This window comes from Leguminivora glycinivorella, chromosome 15 (assembly GCF_023078275.1).
Source record: "Leguminivora glycinivorella isolate SPB_JAAS2020 chromosome 15, LegGlyc_1.1, whole genome shotgun sequence".
Lineage (NCBI taxonomy): Eukaryota > Metazoa > Arthropoda > Insecta > Lepidoptera > Tortricidae > Leguminivora > Leguminivora glycinivorella.
Window position 1 is genome coordinate 18,078,331 of NC_062985.1, and position 24,664 is coordinate 18,102,994.

The window sequence follows — 24,664 nt, forward strand, 5'->3', positions numbered from 1 at the left end:
CAAGGTAGAGCTGATGCTGAACCCTGGCTATTCCTAGGGGAACTCGGGTTACGTGCAACATAGGCAAACGCTGTTTTCGTCATCGGACTTGTATTGATGAGTACTTGAGTGAACAGTAACCAAGGTAGAGCTGATGCTGAACCCTGGCTTTTCCCAGGGGAACGCGGGTTTGGAGTAATATAGGCAAGCGCTGTTTTCGTCATCGGACTTGTCTTGATGAGTACTTGTGTGAGTAGTAACCAAGGTAGAGCTGATGCTGAACCCTGGCTATTCCTAAGGGAACTCGGGTTTCGTGCAATATAGGCAGACGCTGTTTTCGTCATCGGACTTGTATTGATGAGTACTTGAGTGAGCAGTAACCAAGGTAGAGCTGATGCTGAACCCTGGCTTCTCCCAGGGGAACGCAGGTTTGGAGTAACATAGGCAAGCGCTGTTTTCTTCATCGGACTTGTCTTGGTGAGTGCTTGTGTGAGCAGTAACCAAGGTAGAGCTGATGCTGAACCCTGGCTATTCCTAGGGAAACGCGGGTTTGGACCCAAGTAACATTTTAGTGCTATAATTTTGGTTTTCGACGCCAAAAGCTACTATAGATGTCGTATATAGGTTTTCGGCGTGACCGCTTGTCGTATAAAAGCCTCCAGTAACACCTTTTAGCTCTATAAGCTTATACCGCTAAAAGGTGTTATTAGGAAGTGATGTAAACGTTTATATCACCATTTTATAGAGCCGCTATAGGCCTGGTCTATAACAGGATCAAATATGACTACTATAGATCTATATTATTGTATAATAGTGTTAGGAATCACTGCTATGCAATCAATTTGAGCTATTAAGGTTCCCGACAAGCTGCTATAGTTGTTGCGTTATACAGCTAAAAGGTGTTATTAGGAAGTGATGTAAACGTTTATATCACCATTTTATAGAGCCGCTATAGGCCTGGTCTATAACATGATCAAATATGACTACTATAGAACAATATTATTATATAATGGTGTTAGAAATCACTGTTATGCAATCAATTTGCGCTATTAAGGTTCCCGACAAGCCGCTATAGTTGTTGCGTTATACAGCTAAAAGGTGTTATTAGGAAGTGATGTAAACGTTTATATCACCATTTTATAGAGCCGCTATAGGCCTGGTCTATAACAGGATCAAATATGACTACTATATAACAATATTATTATATAATGGTGTTAGAAATCACTGTTATGCAATCAATTTGCACCATTAAGGTTCCCGAGAAGCCGCTATAGTTGTTGCGTTATACAGCTAAAAGGTGTTATTAGGAAGTGATGTAAACGTTTATATCACCATTTTATAGAGCCGCTATAGGCCTGATGTATAACAGGATCAAATATGACTACTATAGAACAATATATTTATATAATGGTGTTAGAAATCACTGTTATGCAATCAATTTACGCTATTAAGGTTCCCGACAAGCCGCTATAGTTGTTGTGTTATACAGCTAAAAGGTGTTATTAGGAAGTGATGTAAACGTTTATATCACCATTTTATACAGCCGCTATAGGCCTGGTCTATAACAGGATCAAATAACCTACTAAAGAACAATATTATTGTATAATAGTGTTAGGAATCACTGTTATGCTATCAATTTGCGCTATTAAGGTTCCCAACAAGCCGCTTATAGTATTTTTAGTAGTCGTATTTTAACAGAAATTAAAACCTAACTATACCACTATTTTGGGATATAGTGGCTTTGGAAAACACTGCTACAGTATTTAACACTGTAGTAGTGATATGAATACCATTATAGAGCTATTTTGCTGTATAATGAAGTTTTCAGGATATGTTTATATAGCTTTGAAAAGCGTTAATAGTCGTTTTCTAATGCCTTTTATATCTCATCGCCGTATACGTCACAATTACTCTTTTATATCACAGAACTGTGGAATAATGGTTTCGGTATCTCTTTTAAAACACAATAGCGTTATAGCTGAGTTTACTATATGTTTTATAAAAAAAAAATTGTTTAGAAGATCTTTCTATAGTAAAACATTGAAAACAAGTATTGTTTTCTATATAAAGAACTTATAAGTTAAACTGGATCATAGTTAAAGTCTCATGCAATCCTAATTGAATCCACAATGGCGGGCTTATGGCAGTGAATGCGTATGATAAGTGACATAGTCGAACTATAAAAGCGTATGTTTTACTTCTTGGATCCATAGTAGAAACTATGGTGCCAATAATTTTATTGTATTAAATTATATTTATTTATTTTATTCAAAACAGGTATAAATCGAGGGCGCACTTAAAATACTCCATTAAACTAATATTCTTTTAACGGTAAAATTTCCATCGCATACCTTTTTGCAGTAATGATGGAATTATACGAAATCCAAATTATTTTGACTGACACTAAACTTCACAAGTTCACAAGCCACTTTTCATAAAGTTCCTCGTTTGTTAAATATTACACACATTAAATTATTTTAGAAATTTCATTCATTCGCATTAAAAGGGACGGCAACTGCTATTACGGAACAAAAAACCTGTATAACGGAATCTCAAATGCTACTATAGCATAAATTGATACTATAATAGCGTTACTGTGTCATCTATGTCAACAAATTAGCACAATAGTCATCATCACATCACCATTATAGACCTTAAACGTCACGGATGATACTGCTATAGCCCTATTATATCACTAAATGGCTGCATAATTGCGCCAAATCGGCTCTACAGTACCAATATAGACTATTTATAGGACTATTTAATGTGATTTAATTTGGTGCTCTCGACCACTATAGGACCAGAAATTGTTACTTGGGGAGTAACATAGGCAAGCGCTGTTTTCGTCATCGGACTTGTCTTGATGAGTACTTGAGTGAGTAGTAACCAAGGTAGAGCTGATGCTGAACCCTGGCTGTTCCTAGGGGAACTCCGGTTTCGTGCAACATACGCAAACGCTGTTTTCGTCATCGGACTTGTCTTGATGAGTACTTGAGTGAGCAGTAACCAAGGTAGAGCTGATGCTGAACCCTGGCTATTCCTAAGGGAACTCGGGTTTCGTGCAACATAGGCAAACGCTGTTTTCGTCATCGGACTTGTCTTGATGAGTACTTGAGTGAGCAGTAACCAAGGTAGAGCTGATGCTGAACCCTGGCTTTTCCCAGGGGAACGCGGGTTTGGTGTAACATAGGCAAGCGCTGTTTTCGTCATCGGACTTGTTTTGATGAGTACTTGAGTGAGCAGTAACCAAGGTAGAGCTGATGCTGAACCCTGGCTATTCCTACGGAACTCGGGTTTCGTGCAACATAGGCAAACGCTGTTTTCGTCATCGGATTTGTCTTTATGAGTACTTGAGTGAGCAGTAACCAAGGTAGAGCTGATGCTGAACTCTGGCTATTCCTAGGGGAACTCGGGTTTCGTGCATCATAGGTAAACGCTGTTTTTGTCATCGGACTTGTCTTGATGAGTACTGGTAAAGCTGATATTGAACTCTGGCTGTACCTAGGGGAACTTAGGTTTGGTGCAACATAGACAAACCCGGTTTTCGTTATAGGCCCTGCCTTAATGAGGACTTGGGTGCGCAGTACCCAAGCCAGCGCTGTAGCTGAGACCTGGTGGTACCTAGGGGAACTCAGGTTCGGTGCAATATAAATAAACGCTGTTTTCTGTTCATAGTATGTTTCGTGTGAAATATCTTAGACTAGTCTTTATGACTGGTACTTGGTTGAGTTGAGTAGTACCATAGAATCTGTCAAACTATTTCTGTTGATTGTTGTGAATTCTATGAAGATCATTTGAAACAGAAATACTTTTATGGTGGCAATCAAGCATACAGCCCGTCTGATAGTAAGTAGTTACCGCAGTCTACGGACGCCTGGAACTCCAGTATTCTCTTTATTCCCTGTGTTACTATTAGTGAAATCGACTGTACTTAATTTTGATATTCAAATGGATATACATACGTATTTTTTTAGACATAAATAAAGTGTTTCATGTATGGCAAATTAATAAATTTGTTCTAACTACTTGATGTTAATATTCACTTCTGGTAGGATTTTTGTTCAGTTAATATTATGTTTTATGCCTAACTTGACATTGCATGAAATATTTCTATATTATAATGCACCGAAACCAGAGTTGCCCTAGATACCGCCAGGGCTCAGCTACAGCGCTGTCTTGGCTATTGCGCACCCAAGTCCTCGTCAAGACAAATCCGATGACGCAAACCGTGTTTGCCTATGTTACACCAAACCCGAGTTCCCCTAGGTACAGCCAGGTTTCAGCATCAGCTCTATCTTGGGTACAGCTCACCCAAATACTCATTAAGACAAATCCAATGACGAAAACAGCGTTTGCCTGTGTTACACTAAACCTGAGTTCCCCTAGGTGCAAACAGAGTTCAGCATCAGCTACACTTCGGGTACTGCTCACTCGAGTACTCATCAAGACAAGTCCGATGACGAAAACAGCGTTTGCCTGTGTTACACTAAGCCCGAGTTCCCCTAGGTGCAGCCAGGGTTCAGCATCAGCTGGACTTTGGGTATTGCTCACTCGAGTACTCATCAAGACAAGTCCGATGACGAAAACAGCGTTTGCCAGTGTTACACTAAACCCGAGTTCCCCTAGGTGCAGCCAGGGTTCAGCATCAACTGGACTTCGGGTACTGCTCACTCGAGTACTCATCAAGACAAGTCCGATGACGAAAACAGCGTTTGCCTGTGTTACACTAAACCCGAGTTCCCATAGGTGCAGCCAGGGTTCTGCATCAGCTGGACTTTGGGTACTGCTCACTCGAGTACTCATCAAGACAAGTCCGATGACGAAAACAGCGTTTGCCTGTGTTACACTAAACCCGAGTTCCCCTAGATGCAGCCAGGGTTCAGCATTAGCTGGACTTCGGGTACTGCTCACTCGAGTACTCATTAAGACAAGTCCGATGACGAAAACAGCGTTTGCCTGTGTTACACTAAACCCGAGTTCCCCTAGATGCAGCCTGGGTTCAGCATCAGCTGGACTTCGGGTACTGCTCACTCGAGTACTCATCAAGACGAGTCCGATGACGAAAACAGCGTTTGCCTGTGTTTTACTAAACCCGAGTTCCCCTAGTTGCAGCCAAGGTTCAGCATCAGCTGGACTTCGGGTACTGCTCACTCGAGTACTCATCAAGACAAGTCCGATGACGAAACCAGCGTTTGCCTGTGTTACACTAAACCCGAGTTCCCCTAGGTTCAGCCAGGGTTCAGCATCAGCTGGACTTCGGGTACTGCTCACTCGAGTAACTCATCAAGACAAGTCCGATGACGAAAACAGCGTTTGCCTGTATTACACTAAACCCGAGTTCCCCTAGGTGCAGCCAGGGTTCAGCATCAGCTAGACTTAGGGTACTCATCAAGACAAGTCCGATAAAAAAAACCGGCCAAGAGCGTTTCGGGCCACGCTCAGTGTAGGGTTCCGAAGTTTTCCATATTTTTCTCAAAAACTACTGAACCTATCGAGTTCAAAACAATTTTCCTAGAAAGTCTTTACAAAGTTCTACTTTTGTGATTTTTTTCATATTTTTAAACTTATGGTTCAAAAGTTAGAGGGGGGGGACGCACTTTTTTTTTCCTTTAGGAGCGATTATTTCCGAAAATATTAATATTATCAAAAAACAATCTTTGTAAACCCTTATTTATTTTTAAATACCTATCCAACAATATATCACACGTTGGGGTTGGAATAAAAAAAATTATCAGCCCCCACTTTACATGTAGGGGGGTACCCTAATAAAACATTTTTTTTTCATTTTTAATTTTTGCATTTTGTTGGCGTGATTGATATACTTGCAATATCTGGGCGACCGAGCTTCGCTCGGTTCTATTTTAATATCTTTAGATAAACAATAAATGCAAAAACAAAAAAAAAAAGACAAAAAACAAAAATTTAATTTTTGGCCGGGATTCGAAACCCTGACACCTACGATTATGATCTATCTGCGTACATTAGACCGACCTCGTACGACTGAGCTAAGCGGAATCGATGCGCGCGCGGCGAAATTAACGACCATATTTTACGTTTACTACCGCGAAAGAAAAACTCATGAAAACTCTAAAATTCACGTTTTCCAGGATCTAAGGCTACGCTAGATCGATTTTTCACCCCCGAAAACCCCCACATAACAAATTTCGGCGAAATCGTTAGAGCGGTTTCCGAGATCGTCGGTATATATAAATAAATAAATAAAAATATACAAGAATTGCTCGTTTAAAAGTATAAGATATTGGGACCAAATTTCAGCTTTCTAGTGCTAACGGTTACTGAGATTATCCGCGGACGGACGGACGGACGGACGGACGGACAGACAGACATGGCGAAACTATAAGGGTTCCTAGTTGACTACGGAACCCTAAAAAGCAGCGTTTGCCTATGTTACACTTGAGCAAAGCAGGAGCCTATCATAACTATAAGTATTTGGTATTGAAAATTGAACCTTATTTTATCTACAGCCGTTTCCATCAAACAGAAACGCGCAAATATCACACACAGTGCCGCCGTAGGTAACGATCGTATGTTATTTCGTTCGGAGTAATGTGTGCTTTATGAGCGAGGTACAGGATTTAAACTCGCACGATATGATCTATAAGGGAAAGCAAATAAAACCCAATATAAGGCTCACCCTTATGGCGTTAGGCTGAGCCGATGATAAGGGTTTTGAAAGGGTATTGGGCTATTTTAGGTAAGCGCTTTCGTTAGGGCTTTAAAAGCAAAATGAAAGGGTATCGCGTCAAAAGGGTAGGGTAAGTTAAGCCTAACGAAATACCCATACAAAACCCCGTATAAGGGATAGCGGGCCGGTCCCTGGTTTTGCATACTAGATAAGTTCTCTTATCAGCTTAATGTAATGTATGTTTTGTTTTATGAATGAAGATATGAAATACCGTTGTTTTCTTAATGATAGTTGTAGCTAAGCACTGGTTAGATAATATCCATTGATAAAATAATAGGTCACCTATACTATTACTTCTCATGCAGTTACTACATGCTTTACAAGAAACCTATAAGTTTACATACATATAATTTATGTAATAGTGTACCCGTGTAATTTACCATTATCTCATAAACATTTTTCAAGATTAATAGGCAATGTTTTTAATTTTGAATAGCCAACGTTTTAATATCTTTAACGGTACTATAAACAATTTATAAAATTCTGAAATCAGGGTCAAAAGCGTTCGTGAAAACCAACGACATTTCTGTAGATATAAAAGGTCACCATTTGGATACATTTTTCTAAGACTTTTAATCTGTGTATAAATACATTTGAAGAAGTATCTATTATCCTACGTGCCTATGAGATAATAATTAACCAATGAAGTCCGTTTCACATTACCTGCACTCATAAAATTGTCTGTCTAGAAACTCCAAGAAAAGCTATAAACTTTATCACAATGTTAAACAAATTATTAACTTCAATAGTCATAATAATTCGAAGATTGCTATATCATCGGATGTGGATAACCTTTGGCCTTCGGTTGTTGTACATATCTTTTTACATTTTTGTCGTTTTTCCTTGCCTTTAGAAAGTTGATAAAACCGTCGATTTCAGTAAACTTCAAATAAACATTAAATATTGCAATAATGATCATCATCCTCCTTGCGTTATCCCGGCATTTGCCACGGCTCATGGGAGCCTGGGGTCCGCTTTGACAACTAATCCCAAGATTTGGTGTAGGCACTAGTTTTACGAAAGCGACTGCCATCTGACCTTCCAACCCGAAGGGTAAACTAGACCTTATTGGAATTAGTCCAGTTTCCTCACGATGTTTTCCTTCACCGAAAAGCGACTGGCAAATATCAAATGACATTTCTCACATAAGTTCCGAAAAACTCATTGGTGCGAGCCGGGGTTCGAACCCGCGACCTCCGGAATGAAAGTCGCACGCACTTACCACTAGGCTACCAGTTGCAATAATGATATATCGAGTTATAAATGTTTGCAATTAACATAAAAGTTGGCGTAGAAACTCTAGGTCCATGGGGTCCCAGCGCGAACAAGTTGTTCACAGAAATCGCGAAGCGTCTGGTTGAGGTAACTGGTGACCGAAGAGCTGGCGACTTCCTCGTACAACGTATCAGCATTGCGGTACAGCGAGGAAATGTCGCCAGTATCCTTGGTACAATGCCTCAAGGGCCTATTTTAGACATTGGCTAGCTTTTAAGTTTAGTCTTAGTTTCTTATATAAGTAATTATGTAAATATGTTCATGTAAATAATGATAAACATAAAAGAAGCGAAAACTGAATAACATATTTCACACAAGTACTTAGAATTAATGAATGTAGGTATGTTGTATAATTAGTTGTTTACCTACCTATCTATACATTGATTTGAAAGATTTTGTGTACTTTTTAAATTTCCATTTTGGTTCATTCTTGCTATAAGAAATATCAACATGAACAATTGTCTATACTAATATACAATTATAATTATGAAGAAAAAAATGTGTAACGTGCTTAACTGCTCATGTACATGAAGTATCAGAACCAAAAATAATATACAAGTATAATCGAAGAAGAAACTATGTAGCGAGCTCGATGTTTTAAAATAATAAAGGGCTAGTAATTGCAACTGTGCTGCCCAGCTATAAAAACTTTACGAGTAGCCCGCAGCAGTTCCTAAAATAAAATCACAACTACACTCCTCGGTCACGAGAGCTATCTGTATACACAGAGAATGAATATACAGGATTATTCTCAAAGTGAAAATTATAATCACATTGCCCTGCCATCTCTCGACACAGGATTAACACTTTTTAACCCCCGACGCAAAAACGACGGGGTGTTATAAGTTTGACGTGTCTGTCTGTCTGTCTGTGTGTCTGTCTGTTTGTCTGCCTGTCCGTCTGTGTGTGTGTCTGTCTTTGGCATCGTAGCTCCCGAACGGATGAACCGATTTAGATTTAGTTTTTTTTTTTTCTTTGAAAGCTGAGTAGTCGGGAGTGTTCTTAGTCATGTTTCATGAAAATCGGTCCACTATGTCGGGTTTTTTTTCAGATTTTAATTTTGTGGTTAGGTTATAGATCCTCCGTTTTGACAATTTCACCCTTGGGTCATTCCATTGTGACGGGTGGGACATTTATACTCTTTTTTGCCTACATTTTGCTTTATTTCTGCCAAACGGCAACAATTAGCGTATTAAATATGACATTATCAATTACTTGAATAATCAATGCGTACTGTACCATCAAAAAAAATATGAAAATGTCATTATTATTATGAGAAATTGATGGTATAAGAAGTGTGACGGGTGGGACTTCAAAGTGCCTCTCCTCTCCGACTTGACTTACACAATTCGCAATTGGTAAGAAACTACGAAACTTTTGTTAAACAACCATTTTTTATTTAATTCCTGATATTATATAGATTAGGTATTAGAATAATTTACGCAAATAACTCGTAAAACAAAAATAATTTTGCTTCTCAATGCTTGTGACGGGTGGGACAGCGCTTTGTGACGGGTGGGACGAGTAACATTTGAGTATACAAATATATGAAAAATATAAAGACAGTTCGTTTGTATTTACTTTAAATCAGCTCTTTTATTAATTATTTAATGTTACAAGTAATAATTTCAGTAGTTTTCTTAGAGCATTAAACCAAAAAAAATATTTTTTCAACTTGAATTTTTAAAGGTTCAGAAAATTGTCAAACCTTGTCAAACAGTCTATTACCACATACTTTTATCAGTGGGTCAGAAATAATGCCAAAAATTTTACCAGTTTTAATGAAAAAGACTTCTTCCTGACTCATAGGCCTCATTGCATTCATTGTGTTCTAAAAAGTAATACCACAACCGAATTAAGCAATATTAGACATATAATTTGCTTTAATATAACCCAGTTAGGTTTAACTAAACTTAAAAGAAGGATTTTATACTCATTAACTCAAGTTTTATCAGATAACCCATTTTGCTCACCCGTCACTGTGACGGGTGGGACCTACTTTGAAAAGCGTTAAAAGTATACTTTTATTCACAAGAGCAACGCGTTTTTTAGCTAAAATAACCAACCTCAACCTAATTGTTACTTTCACAAAGTAAGACATCAAGAGTTTAGATACTTTTAGGGTAAACAAGAAAAAACTTTGTTTTATTGTGACGGGCGGGACGTGAGTTACGCATTGTGTAGACGCCCAATAAATCCTAACCATGAAACTTAATTTAAATTTACTTGCCACTGGTTTAAACAGCTTTAAATATATTTTCTTTTACACATATCACTTTCTCCATAATGTTTATTAAAAGCGCGAAATAGCGCTGCCAATTTAGGGTATATATATGCCACCTTAGACAACTGGTGCTAGGGGTACGTTTGGACACATATAAAATGCAAAAAAATGTCATAAAAAGGAAAAACTCATTGATTCATAAAATTAGGCATAATGTTCTATTCTCTAGATGTAGATTTAAATGTAAATTAAGTTATTTAATTTTTATGCCTGTGGTGTCGGTTTCGCTGGAATGACCCTTTGGTTTCTCACGTTAAAATAACGCTCGACATGTTTCGATACATTTCCGAGGATCTTTTTTAATTATATAAATAAAGGGTTGAAAGGAAAACTTTCAATGTTTTCTTTGTAATCCCATTTGAATTATCTTACTACTAAACAAATCTCTTATACTATACTGTCTAGTACTTAACTATGTCAATAAAATAAATTACTATTACTATTAAATGTTCTCTTAAATTTATTGCTTAGTAATCTAGATTGAATGCAACACGTGCTAGTTAGCAAATATGTAGGTAATTAATCTATGCTATAAAATTGATATGTTATAGGTACAGTCGCCATCAGATATATAAGAGCGCCCGAGGTACTCAAAAATATCTGAACACGCCTCTAACGCCTAGGCAATAGAGGCGTGTTCAGATATTTTTGAGTACCTCGGGCGCTCTTATAAATTTGATGGCGACTGTACCTACATCTCACAGAAATTCTAAAATAATTTCATCCTCGCAGCCATAAAATCGTGTCATATTTATAGCTGGGTTCACGGCTGAATGTATAGTTTATTTCGGGACGTTAATTTCTTTCCGTTCCCAAGTTCACGGAAACCAGACGTGACGAACTGGGGCAATAGGCCAAGTCTCTGAACGTTCTGAAATCATGTTAACACTATTAATTACATTTTACATCTGTAGACTAACCTGCCAATATTACCTACTAGCTAGAAACGAGTGGTCGAAGATTTCAAAAGTAAGGACACGACAATATAATTTCAATTGAACAATCTCGTTTGATGCCTGAAAGTTGCACACATCCATATTACAGTCATCAAAACAAAAGTAGCCAACAAAACAACGCTTCAGAAGTAACTACCATTCTGTAACCTGTTATCTGTATTTATTTAAAAAAGTTATTCAAAATGTCAGATACTCGCGCTGTTTCATCCGCTAATTTTGATGTACCAAAAGTAAGAGTGAATTGTCTACCGTAGTACGGGCATGTGATGAAGATGATGCTTGTAGTTGTGACAAGAAAGATATTACGAATAATATGAATGTCGAACGGGAGAGGAAAACCGAATAAAAAGCGGGTGGACTATGTGAATGATGAGATGGCGGGCAATAGATCCGTATGGAAGAGGAGGGTATGCTGCGCCGACCCCAAATAATTTGGATAAGGGCAAGCGAACGATGTGACTTACAATTGATGAGCCATGGTAGATTGCTACAATGTGATTGAGTGATGAGTTCTCATCACGTGCGCGATTGGTTGCATTAGGCGCATAGACTTCACGCTTGGCTGTAGGCTGCCATTCGGGCACAGCCGTGGTACTGGCACTGCTGTGCTGACCAGTGTTGGTGCATGTATGCCACATCCTTGAAAAGTAATATATAAATCTATGGCAACGATTGATTTAGGTTCGAACCAGTAGGAAAATCACGTACGACCCAAATCTGAACCCGCAATAGGTGTTCACATATGGCGCGCTGGTTTTCTAGAATTTATAGCTAAAAAATCGGGGACACGGCTGACATCTAGGCGGTTCGAATATGGGAAGTAATAAATTATAAAAATAAATGCAGCCTAGTTTCCGCATGGGAGGTCATTGTGTTATTGAATATTGAATCTGTTTGATGCATTAAGGATGCCAGCCGGCGTAGCCGGATGGCAATCGTCGACTCCAGACGCCGACAGAAATGCAGTCTGGCTCTGTCACGCCAATATGCAAGAGCGATAGATATAGATAGCTACGAAAGTATCGTGAGCGTCTGTGCATTTGGCTACGTACCCAGCTTCTCTATGAGTCCTATTTTATTTCCGCAATGTGTTTAGGGCATATCGCTAGAAATCTTTTTAGCTTATCCACATAGAGCTATGGCTATCATGAATCAACCTATGTGATGTGATAGCTATAACTAGACGTCAAATAGACCTTTGCTGTTAAGCTACTTAACCTATATGTTGTGTAAAAATCTAAGTAGGTATGAGAATGTGTATAAATAAGATTTTTTTCCGAGATATTTCAAGAGAGAGAGAGAGAGAGAGGCGTTTCAATTTGAGAAAGATTAGATTTAATAAAAATCGATGTACAGTTTGGTACTCAACAGTCAATGTTTGCAAAGTACCTACTACTAGTAATGAGGCATAGGCATTTGAATATGTTAAATCAGTAAAAGTGACAAGGTATTCAAATAGCCAGCGATTCTGAAGCCAGACCTAGTTCAAGGTTAGAGAGGCCCGTCAGTACAATATGCCGTGATGTGTCTTGAAACTGTCAGTTTTTGAACGTTTCAGGCAGTTAAATAAAATTTACGATATGAAATTCACAAATAATTTCAACTGATGCTTGATTTCCGTTGTAAAAACTTTAATTCTAAATGTTAATATTATAGTCACTGAAAATAAAAGCAATAAAGAGCAATCTCTCTTTTTCGGACATTTTCGGCCAGTCGACAGCTGTACACTCGAATGAGTTCACGATTACATTCCTGAATTTCGTGATATAATGTATTAATACGATCTAATTCGTGGTATATTTATTTCGACAGTAATTTTGAATTTAAAAGTCCTTTTTTTTAATAAAACTAGGTATAATATCTATAGGTATTGTACCAAGTGTTATTTGAAAAAAAAAAAACATAGTTTCGTTAACAAAGCATTCGTATCAATTTGTAAAGCAAATTCTTCCAAATACTGAAAAGGTCAGAGCTACTGAACCTAGCAGTCTAGACGCAAAAACTAAACTATGCCACAGACTCCAGCGGTCAACCTAAGTTTAGCGCATAGAGAATCGATGTGACACGCATGCTCATAGTTCATTATGTATCCTGGTTAGAGGAACAATGAGGTTCCGAAGGCCACGGCGCAAGTTCACGGCGGGGTAGACGACCGGGCTTATCATTAGCATTCAATATGGCATAGTACTATGGGGCTTTCTAATACGGATTACTGAGATTACTTCATTGTTTTTTATGGTAGTTGCTGAAAATTCTAGATGATGTTTGATTGTGTACGTTGGGTTTTTCTTCTATCTATCAAGACTATCATAATCGTACAATATAATAATTCGATATTGTAATAGCTTTCTAACGACGGATTATGATTGTTGAAAATGATGTCTAGTTGTTGTTGTTGCATTTTTATTCTATCTATGAAAAGTGTCATAATAAAAGTATAGCATTCAATACGGCATAGTACCTTTCGTTTGATAATGTGACGTTATTTTTTATGAAAATTTAAAGGCCAAACTGCATATGCTAATATTTTTTTTTTTCATAAACGACATTTCACAGTTGTATAAGAAACTTTAGGAAAGGTTAAATCGAGTGTCAACCAGGCTTTACACAATAAGTACCTAAGCAGCTAGCAGACTAGAAATCTAGGTTCACAGACTTTAGTACTTAAAATACAAAAGAAAGTCTCTCAAATACATTGCATTGAAAACAAATTAGTTTTTCCTCTCGAAAGTACATTGACATTATACAAATATATTTTTAGCTACATACACATAGCTGAAACAATAAGCTTGTATAAACTCAAAGAAGAAGATGTTTTTTCTGTATTTATACGTATATATCCGTTTTTCTTTACATATATAGATTATCCCATAAGAAAAAATGTAGAAATTCAAGAGAAAAAGGCTTGTTATTTTGATTTTAGTATTATTTTGACATAGGTTGGCTCTACAGTCGCGTCCAGAATTAAACAAATTAACATAAGTTGACTAATTATATGTTACCGGGAATAGCAAAGAAATACATACATACATACATACAATCACGCCTGTATCCCATAAAGGGGTAGGCAGAACACATGAAACTAATAAAAATCTTCAGTGCCACTCTTGGCAAATAAGGGGTTGAAAGAAAACGAAACTGTGATATTGCAGTGACAGGTTGCCAGCCTCTCGCCTACGCCACAATTTAACCCATATCCCATAGTCGCCTTCCACGACACCCACGGGAAGAAAGGGGGTGGTGAAATTCTTAACCCGTCACCACACAGGCAAAAGAAAAATCAAAGCAAAGAAATTTCTTTAAAAAATAAATAGGTAATTCTATCTGACAAAAAAATTATTCATTTATTAGATTCTATTCGGAAAGAGAAGAGTCGTGGAATGTATTGGACCCCATACATTTCACGACTCTTTTCTTTCCGAACAGACTCTATTACATTGATTATGTAGATTAAATTAAAGACTCATAGATTAAGAAAAACACGCGGCCGCTTCATCGCTCGAAAGTCGTTACTATTGTTAGAGCCATGATAACATTCGGCCTTCGTCGGGGCCAGGGCTCGAGTTCACGAGCGAGGGCCGATTTTATTACAGCAGTACATTTAACCAATTTTACTGACGCAACGCTTTTATCTTCATACGGGGTGTGGTTTTAATATCTGGCAATATTTTCTCGATATGATGGATATGTAAAAAACAAATCAAATATCATAATTCATTCATTTTACATAGACTATATTACCCCTTTTATGTCTCGAAATCACTAATGAATGCACACACGCATAGTGACGATGACGTCACGCGCAGGGAGAGATTCTTTACTCATATTGCAATTTTGTACTCTACAATAATGCACTGAAATTTTTTTACTACCAGTAAATGGACTTACTCATCGTGGTCTACAATAATTAAGCGAGCTCGCCCAGAAGGTGCCTGTTCAGACTTGATTTGAAGATTTCTGGGTTATTTATAGAAATTGGGGAAAAATGGATAAAATTAAACTACACTTTTATAATGCTTTAGTTTTTGTATCAGCTATCGAATCACCTTAAATAATGCCGGTTATAAAAATCATACCATGTTTAAACCTATAAATAAAAGCTTCTCCGTTCTATCCATCATCGTTACCCGTTTATGCTTTATGTTAATCATTGAGATTAGGGCTCACGTTATTATAATTGGCCTTGAACCTCAACGTCGCCACCGGTTCTCACGAGCCCAGCTAAAATTGACGACAATTTAATTGGGACAAACTGCTGAGGCGTACCTACACACATTATATAAACTCATGCCCGTATTCCCAAAACTAAAAGGGACAGAGCACACGAAAATGCTTTAGTTCCTGTGCCAGTCCTGGCAGTTAAGGGGTTGAAAGAAAGAAAAATTGTGATATTGCAATGACAGGTTGCCAGCCACAATTAATCCACCATATCGAACTGTCTACTTTTATGACACCCGGGAGGAAAGGGAAATGAAATTCTTAACTGTCACAGGAGTAAAAATAAAGACGCATACTTATTGATTATCGTAGTGTGGGGTGTGTCGATTAGGGTAAACTCGCCTCATTCGGTGACACGCCTAATGTGAAACAACCAAAAATCATGAAATAAAACTATGGAAACGGATTAAATCGCGTATAATACGCAGACGAAACGAAGTGTTTCCACACGGGTGAAGGAGCACATAGCGGATGTCAAGCACCCTCGGCAAAGGTCTGCAGTCTCTGAACATATCATGGATAAAGTCAACCACCACCATGGTAAAGTTGACCACGAACGCTGTAAAGTGTTCGAAACGTGGGGATGAATTGTAAATTCATTATACGCGATTTAATCCGTTTCCATAGATTTATTTCATGAGTAACTATCGCGGTAACCGAAGACAATATTATAACCAAAAGTCATCTTTCGGAATAGTGCTTCAAAGCTTGTATCACCGAATTAGGCGTGTCACCGAATGAGGCGAGTTTACCCTACATATAATCAAATCAGCATATTTAGATGTAATTATCCCTATTATTAAATGGAAAAATCACAATAATTAAATTTCTTTACCCTATATTTTTTACACGACTAAAGTTTATTTTATTTTATAAATAGCATTTATACTCGTAAACGCCACGGAACTTAAGTAAGCGGATAAGGTATCGAACTCGCACGAACCCAGGCCTATAAAATAAACTGCAACAACGAGGCTGTATTTGCATTCAATTACCTACTTAATCTACGGAAAATAAGTAACTGTGACGAAACGGCGCGTATGTTGATAATAAACCACGCGACTCGATCGGGCAATAGAGCCTTGCAAAATGGTGTTGCAAGCGAGGCCCAGCCTGAGAGTTGTAAGGAATCGAATCGTCTGCGTAGGTGCGAATTTAAACTCGAGTTAAGGTTTTTTTAAACCTGACTTAGACTATGGCTTTTTGGGCCGTAAGAGCAGTGTGTGGGGAAGGTAGCCGGGGAAACATCCAGGACTTTTCCGCCGCACTCTAATACACTCTAACATCCGCCGCACTCTAAGTTTAGTTTTACGCGGTATGATCTCGTGTGTTTAAGGCACAGTTTAAAGTTAACCAATGGTGATCAAAAATATTTTTAATGTAAGTTGAATGTATTTAAGCTTCTTTAAATACAATGTAGATTTAATGTATATAAGCTTATCGAACACATGAATTATAGTTTCATGCCTGAAACTAACAATTTTGAGTTGTTCCAGGGTATCAAATCTCTTCTCAAGATTCTCAAGGCTTGATTGCTTGTGAATCTGGTCAAAGACGCTAGTCCAGATGCAATTGTAGTAAGCAGATTAGATAAAAAAATATCGTGATACAGATAAGTGATAACAAATGCAATGAAAAATCATGTGATAATTCTATGAATCAGCGTTTTCACTTTCTTTTGATCGAGAGATGAGAGTCGAGAGTTGAGGCCTGTCAGTTGGAAGGTAAAAGTGACATCTCATCAAGTGGCGGATAGATCGTCAGTAGGCGCCTTTACAGAAAGCACTGATCTTCGCAAGTAATATGCAAGGGCGCTAATCTGTGACTGAAGTAAAAAGTGACAGTGACAAAGATCTGACAGTCGATTGCCTACCAGCGACTTGTAATGTTGTCAGTGGGTGACATGTCTACTCAAACTTCTCGATTTTTTTTTACAGATAGCACCGAGCTTCGCAAGCTCCCGATAAGGATACTACTATGTGACCCAAGTAAAACTTGAGAGCGACAAAGAGATAGGTCATTGCCGTAGGGCGGTCTGATCTTCAGTCAGTACCTTCTCAAACTACTCGAATATAGCACTGGGCTTCGCAAGTTCCCGGTAAGTAATAGGCAAGGATGCTACCCTGTGACCCGAGTAAAAATTGAGAGCGACGAAAAGATAGGTCATTGCCGTAGGGCGGTCTGATCTTCAGTCAGTACCTTCTCAAACTACTCGAATATAGCACTGGGCTTCGCAAGCTCCCGGTAAGTAATAGGCAAGGATGCTACCCTATGACCCGAGTAAAAATTGAGAGCGACGAAAAGATAGGTCATTGCCGTAGGGCGGTCTGATCTTCAGTCAGTGCCTTCTTAAACTACTCGAATATAGCACTGGGCTTCGCAAGCTCCCGGTAAGTAATAGGCAAGGATGCTAAACAGTGACAAAGGCGGGAATTAGCGGAGTGCGAACAGGGGTCGTTCACCCACGTGGAACATTTGCGGGTGAGTGCTAAATACCTGGCCAATTAGCTCGTACTAGTACTGCGATTATTTTATATCGGACATTTCTTGCTTTGATTTATCTTTAAGACGCTACAGGCGGGGTACATTCTCCATACAAACGCTCTCGACTATGTCCTCCCTGGTTTTTGAAGATAGAGCAATGATTTTTTTCAATACAGATTATTATTATTTGTATCTGTCTCGGACCGTCTTGATTTCTTTGATATTCTTATTTTTAATGACGCTAGAGGCTAGAGCCCATCAAAAATTTCCAAAACGGCCTTATGGCGCAAAAAAAGGTTTGATATTCAAAATTGGTAACAATTACCCAAAAAAACTAAACGGTCTGAACACAGAATATTTCATTGTTATTTAGATTTCGTTACGACTGAAGGAAATAGTCGAGAGCGCTGGACAGAAATTCATCACGGAGAAATACAGGAGAGGACTATGCCAAGAGCAATTAGACGAAACGTCTCCTCAGAAAGGAGCGAGTAATCAGTAACTTAGGCTAGCTCTATTCTCAAGGAATGTCTGGTGCCTTTTCGTATATTTTTCACTGCGACAATTGAGAGCCCTTCCTTTAAATTGTAAATCCTTACCTACTGGTACTGACCAATTAGCTGTTACTAGTACTGCGGTTATTTTATATCCGACATTTCTTACTTTGATTTATGTGATACCTAATATCAAACGTTTTTTAGGGTAGCTCTTCATAAGTGCTCTAGTTATGGAGAATAGTCGCTGGACAGAGATTAATCACGGAGAAATACAGGAGAGGACTATGCCAAGGGCAACCAGATGAAACGTCTGCTTAGAAAGACTAGCAGTAGTAAGCAGTAAGAAATTTAAGTTAGCTCAGTTCTTAAGGAATGTCTGGTGCCTTTTCGTACATTTGTCACTGCGACAATTGAGAGCCCTTCCTTTAAATTTTAAATCCTTACCTACTGGTAATGTAAAGTGGATTTTTGGACAAAAGGAGACTTTGTTCACCTCAGTTCTGATTTACAAAGAAGGATTTTCTGTAGGTACTAATATCATAGCGACGTTCAGCGTTCATATTCGATGTCATTGTACCTAATTCGTAACATACTAACAAAGGGCAATTTGGCACAGAAGTCAAATGCGTGATTTTACCGCAAAATTCATCCTTCGTAAAGGATCATGAGGCGAAAAACAAAGTCCTTACCTACACGTAAAAAAGAATTCTAACACATTATTATTTTATTTAACTATACTTTCGCATAATATTGTCTTCGGTTACCGCGATAGTTACTCATGAAATAAAACTATGGAAACGGATTATATCGCGTATAATGAATTTACAATTCATCCTGACGTTTCAAACACTTTACAGCGTCCGTGGTCAACTGGTGACTAAGCAAAATTACAATGTACAGAAACTACCCACATACAAGAAATATTAATGAACCATAAATAATATAGATTTTTAAAGCTGGTTCACTGTAAATAAAAGCTAGTTATACAATATTAAAAAAATGTATACTTTCGCAATTAAAATTACAAATCTACCTAAAAGAAAGACTGATCCGTACCATCGCGCATGTTAGAATGTCAAAGGCCACGCGTGTCACCTGATGCGTATCGTTCGATAACCAGACGCGCGAGCGTGTACGTTATTATTCATTTTTCATCTATTTCTGTATCTTTATCTCAATGAATGTAAATTAAGCAGGCTATTTATTAAACATTCGACGTCGATTGATAATATAATAGTCTAATATTTAAAGAGTTATTAAACTGTGTTATCAATCATGTTACAAGGCAATGTCCTATTAATATTATTGATAACTTACGAAGGTATACTAGTTCGTAAGTAAATCTATATTTAAAATTACATTTTCAGTATTTTGACAGAACTAAAGAATTTTATCGAGTAAAGAAATGATCGAAATATATTTTAAGTAAATTTACCACTTACGCATTTTCTAAATTTAAACGGGTAACTAAGCCAAAGACATATGAATGTATAAATCTGTATGATGTGTTCATGTATAATAAAGATGTATTAGATTTAAAATCTAAATAATAATCTACTGTCATTCTAATACATATCGTAATAAACTCCTAAAATACCAAGTGACCTAAATATCAGCTCTATAACTTACTATTAACCTTAAAAAGCAAATTTAATTAAACACCAACTAATTTATATGAACGCAACATTTAAACAGGTGACATTTAAGTAACCACTATCATTACGCTTACTATCATGTTTCACATAGACAGTTGAATGGGGCATAAGTACTCGGCGACACTTGTACTATTCTAATTCGGATTGGCGCGAATTTGCCGCATGTAATAACCACTCTCAGATTCCATTTATATCTTTGAACCCAGCAGAAAATACGCATGGTAAATTCGTAAATTGGTCAATAGTAGATTATGCATTAAAATTACATAATAATTAGTACTTACTTGTTAGATATCCATGGTCCCGCGCAGACGGCCGGCAGACAAGATGAGCACGGGTAAAAGTGAAATTGGTAAGCACGCGCGTTAATTTATTCACTGCCAGTGAAAAACGCGTTCGCGCCAACTTTAAATAAACACGTGTTCGATAATTTGAATTTAGAATGTGCAGCGTTCGGAATTTGAAATTTAGTTTTTTTTTCAGTCGCATGTGATGTTTCGGTGCGCGGGCTGGGAGCGGAGCGCGCGTCGCGGCGACTAGAGAGCCACTGGCGCTCGCGCAGAGCCGCCGGTCTCAGGTCTCAACTCTTCCATTTAAAAATCGAACGTGCGTGCGTACGCTTTTCCGATCCTGGCTTTCGTAGGGTAGACTTGCATTGAGGAAAAATGAGGATTGTAATCATTTGTAACGTAATGATTAAAGTCTGGGGTCAATGACTTGTACAACGAACGATCAGTAGGCACCATACAGGTTTTTTTGCGATAAATTTTGAATCCAACGCCGAGCCGTATATTTTCATAAGAAATTCCAATTATCGCTTGTAAATAAGAGAGTCCCTAAAAAAGGTTTCCTTAATGTTTTTTGAAACATTCTTAATGTCGGGCAGTCAAGAATTCAACATCTTTATCTGTCTGTATCGTCTACATCGATATTTTTATCAAATGCAATTTAATTTTTGTGTGTTGACAATTTTCTCTTATTAAGTGTGTCTCGGGAAGTCGGGACTCTCGGGTCGAAAGTGGAACTGCTTTACATGAACTTTACACTCTGTCGTTCACTTCATAATACCAAAGAGGATCGAGTATTATAGAGAATGACTGTCAAAGTAAAATGTGTAATCACAGTGCATAGACTGCCATCTCTCGACACAAGCTTAAAACTTTTGAACCTCAGTTTTGACAATTTGGCCCATATTCTTAGCTTGATATGTTTTAAAATGTCAAATATTAATATTAGCGCCATCTAGCCGAGCGTACCCCAAAGGTGTATCGCCATCTAGCTCACCGTACCTTTTTCTGTATGGTTTTGTGGTACGTTTTTTTCTTAGACTTTATCGGTCTTTACGAAGTTATATAGGTCTTTGATAATACAAATACCTATTGTTCGTTCTATAAATATTTCAAACAAATATTTTTTTTTCAAACAATATTTTTTTTACTATTTTATGTCTCTCAAGATTTGATAGTCTTGGTCTGGGTCATTCGTCATTTTCTTTAGTTAGTATTCTTCAGTGTCATCTTTGATCATATTTATTGTTTCTTTTTTTTACCGGCGCATTTCTTATTACATGGGACGATGACGTTACAGTAGAGTCATATTCTCCCAGTTGAATTTCAATTTTTTTCGGTGCAATAAAATGATTTTGAAAAAAATAATTTCTTAACAACTCGTCCATTTATAACTTTTAATAAAGACTTGTAAGTACATTTAAGTATATTATTAAAATGTTTTTACAAAGAACTCGGTGCAAGGTTAAGGATGCCACACGTGTGCCACTGCCACGGGGGCACGTGTTAATCTAAGTTTAGTAAATTGCCTGAGTGTTTATATGAACCGGTAGTCGATACCTTCCGCGGGGATCAAGGGCAGGTTTGTATGCTCCTGTGGGTTTTGCGTCTATAGGAAACTTGTAAAAATATCGGATTTCATATTAATGGTATCATTACGTCTTGTATCACCCTATTAATTTTTTGCTCAGTTCTTAAATCATCCCATTTTTATTATTAAATTAAAACGGAATTTAATTGCGTATCAGTCATTATGCTTATGTCAGCGATTCGTCATTCTTCGCTTTCTTCAGTTGTCATTGCCGTAATTTAAGACGGACAGGAGCGAAAATGCTAAAATGGGAAGGAGCCCCCCTTTTAATTTGGGAATTGTACTTAAATATACCAGTGTTATTAACTAGATTTATCGAAAACAAATTGTCTATTCCGAACAACTCAGTTAAAAGATATTGCGATATCAAAAAAATCAAAACGGTCCGACACAAATAACATTAATAATAATCAGTGTTGAAAAAAACATTGCTCTATCTTCAAAAACCAGGGAGGAAATAGTCAAGAGCGTTTGTATGGAGAATTGACCTTTCCCGTATCGTCTTAATAGACACAGTTACTTGAGGAGGTATCATCGATTTTGCGCTCTTAGTGGAGACTGCTAAGTGCTAACCTAACGATCTATTGTAAATAGAAAAAGAAATATCTTTGTGGAATATGCTGTAATGGTTAGAAGACTTCTGGGGCCTATTGCATAACAATTTACAACTTGTATTACAAGTGGAACTCTCTTTCTTATAAAATGAATTAGAGGGGGACTACCGCTTGTAATATGAGTTGTAAATTGTTATGCAATAGGCCCCTGGTTAGGTACTAATATTTTCAATCATACATGCATACATATCTGTTACCTCGGAGAAAACATAACATAATTTAAAACAAGCATTGACTTCTCGACGCCCACTACCACGAGTCTGAATTTGTGCTCAATTTAAGAAAACCATTCATACTTCCGTCGTGTGATTCCCGTGGGAACATCGTCCCGTGTCGTTCTGTGATTTCCCGCGAATCACAAGCATTTTCCCAGGCGGGGAAATTGTACCACATTACACAGATACTGATACAGTTAATATAAGTAGCTAAGCTAGAAGAATTATGATTTTTTATTTCGTAACACCTACTCTTTTTGATTAAGGTACAGCGGGGAAAATCTCGACTGGGGGGCAAATGTAACTGGTTAATTTTTTCCATGTTTTACAATGTTTTCATTATTAAATACGTCCACCGGTTATACATGGTAGGCGTGTCTAGTGGATACAATGTAGAACCCAACATCATAGTGTAATAATGGAAAAAATGGATTAGTTACAATTGCCCCCCAGTCGAAATTTGTCCCGCTGTACCTTATGTTTTTTATTTCCGCTACCCAAAGGTTGCCTGGTAGAGATCGCTCTTTAGCTTGTTGTCTGAATCTATTTATAGTCATTTGTATTGTCTTCACTGTATTTTGTCTCTGTATCTTATGCTGAGGTGTGCCAATAAAGAGTATTAATTCTATCTATCTAAGCTGCAGCGACGAACGTAATGAAGAGCGTTTTAGCCCTCGACGCAAAAACGTCGGGATTTATAAGTTTGACGTGCCCGTCTGTATGTGTGCCTGACTGTGGCATCGTAGCTCCTGAACGGATGAATCCATTTATTTATTTTTTTGTTTGAAAGCTGAATTCGTCAGGACTGTTCCTAGCCATGTTTGATGGAAATCGGTTCACTATGTCGGGGGTTCGTTCAAAATTTAAATTTTGTGTTGTAGTTATTTCATTTGCAATAGAGAGGTGTTTAGATATTTTTAGGGTTCCGTACCTCAAAGAGGAAAAACGGAACCCTTATAGGATCACTCGCGTGTCTGTCTGTCCCTCTGTCACAGCCGATTTCTCCGAAACTACTGGACCGATTTACTTGAAATTTGGCACACGTATGTAAACCTGTGGCCCAAAGACGGAAATGTAATTTAATTAAATGAAATTTAATCACAGGGGTCACTTTTGGGGGGTAAAATTGAAAATTAAAAATCAAAGTTATTAAAACTATATTGTGTTACATATCAAATGAAAGAGCATTTTATCAGCATCTGAAATATATTTTTTTTATATTTTTTGTTTTGGTAATTTAGAAATAATTTAAGAAAATAAGCAAAAAATGACCATTCCCCCCCTTATCTCCGAAACTACTTAGCGTAAAATTTTCAAAAAAATACACGAGATAGCCCTCTCCATGTAGATTACAGGAAAACCTATTAGAAATCTACAGTCAAGCGTAATTCGGACTTAAGAGAAAAAACTCAGATTACGAATTTCACTCACTGCCGCTGCAAGTAGTTACTAAACGTCTTAAAATTGTGTAATCGAGTTGGACAGGTATAAAGAAATTCATTTCTGTCTTTTTCTTTTTAGAACTTGTTCAATTTTTTTTTCATTTGTACAAAATGACTTAAGTTCCTACTAAAAAGGAGGCGCTTAAGACCGTTTATAAATTGACTGAGCAAAATTTTATTCAAATTGGTCCAAAAAAAGGTGTCTGTTGACGAAAACATAGAATTTGTGCCACCGAAAGCCCAAATCTGAAGTCCATTTTGCTCTATCTCTTATCGTTTCCGAGATATATACGTAAAGTCTTGAAAGTTCGAAACGTTAACTTTGCCATCATAGTCGTTCAGGCGCTCATGAGTTCTTTGTATGGAAAAGTTGAAAACCGACTCGCACTTGACCAATGTTCATAGAACGTTGTGGTTTTTTTTTATTAGCAAAAATGACTTAAGCGCCTTCAGAAGTGTAG

At 37.6% G+C, this 24,664-nt stretch overlaps 1 protein-coding gene across 1 annotated transcript in view; it reads right to left on the bottom strand.

The window, feature by feature from the left end:
- LOC125233742 (A disintegrin and metalloproteinase with thrombospondin motifs 7) overlaps positions 1-20,588 on the bottom strand; it is a 215,703-nt gene extending 195,115 nt beyond the window's left edge. The window contains exon 1 of the mRNA XM_048139815.1: positions 20,339-20,588. The gene's annotated coding sequence lies outside the window, so the exon portion shown is untranslated. The remainder of the gene's footprint in view (positions 1-20,338) is intronic.
- Between the last annotated feature and the right edge of the window lie 4,076 nt (positions 20,589-24,664).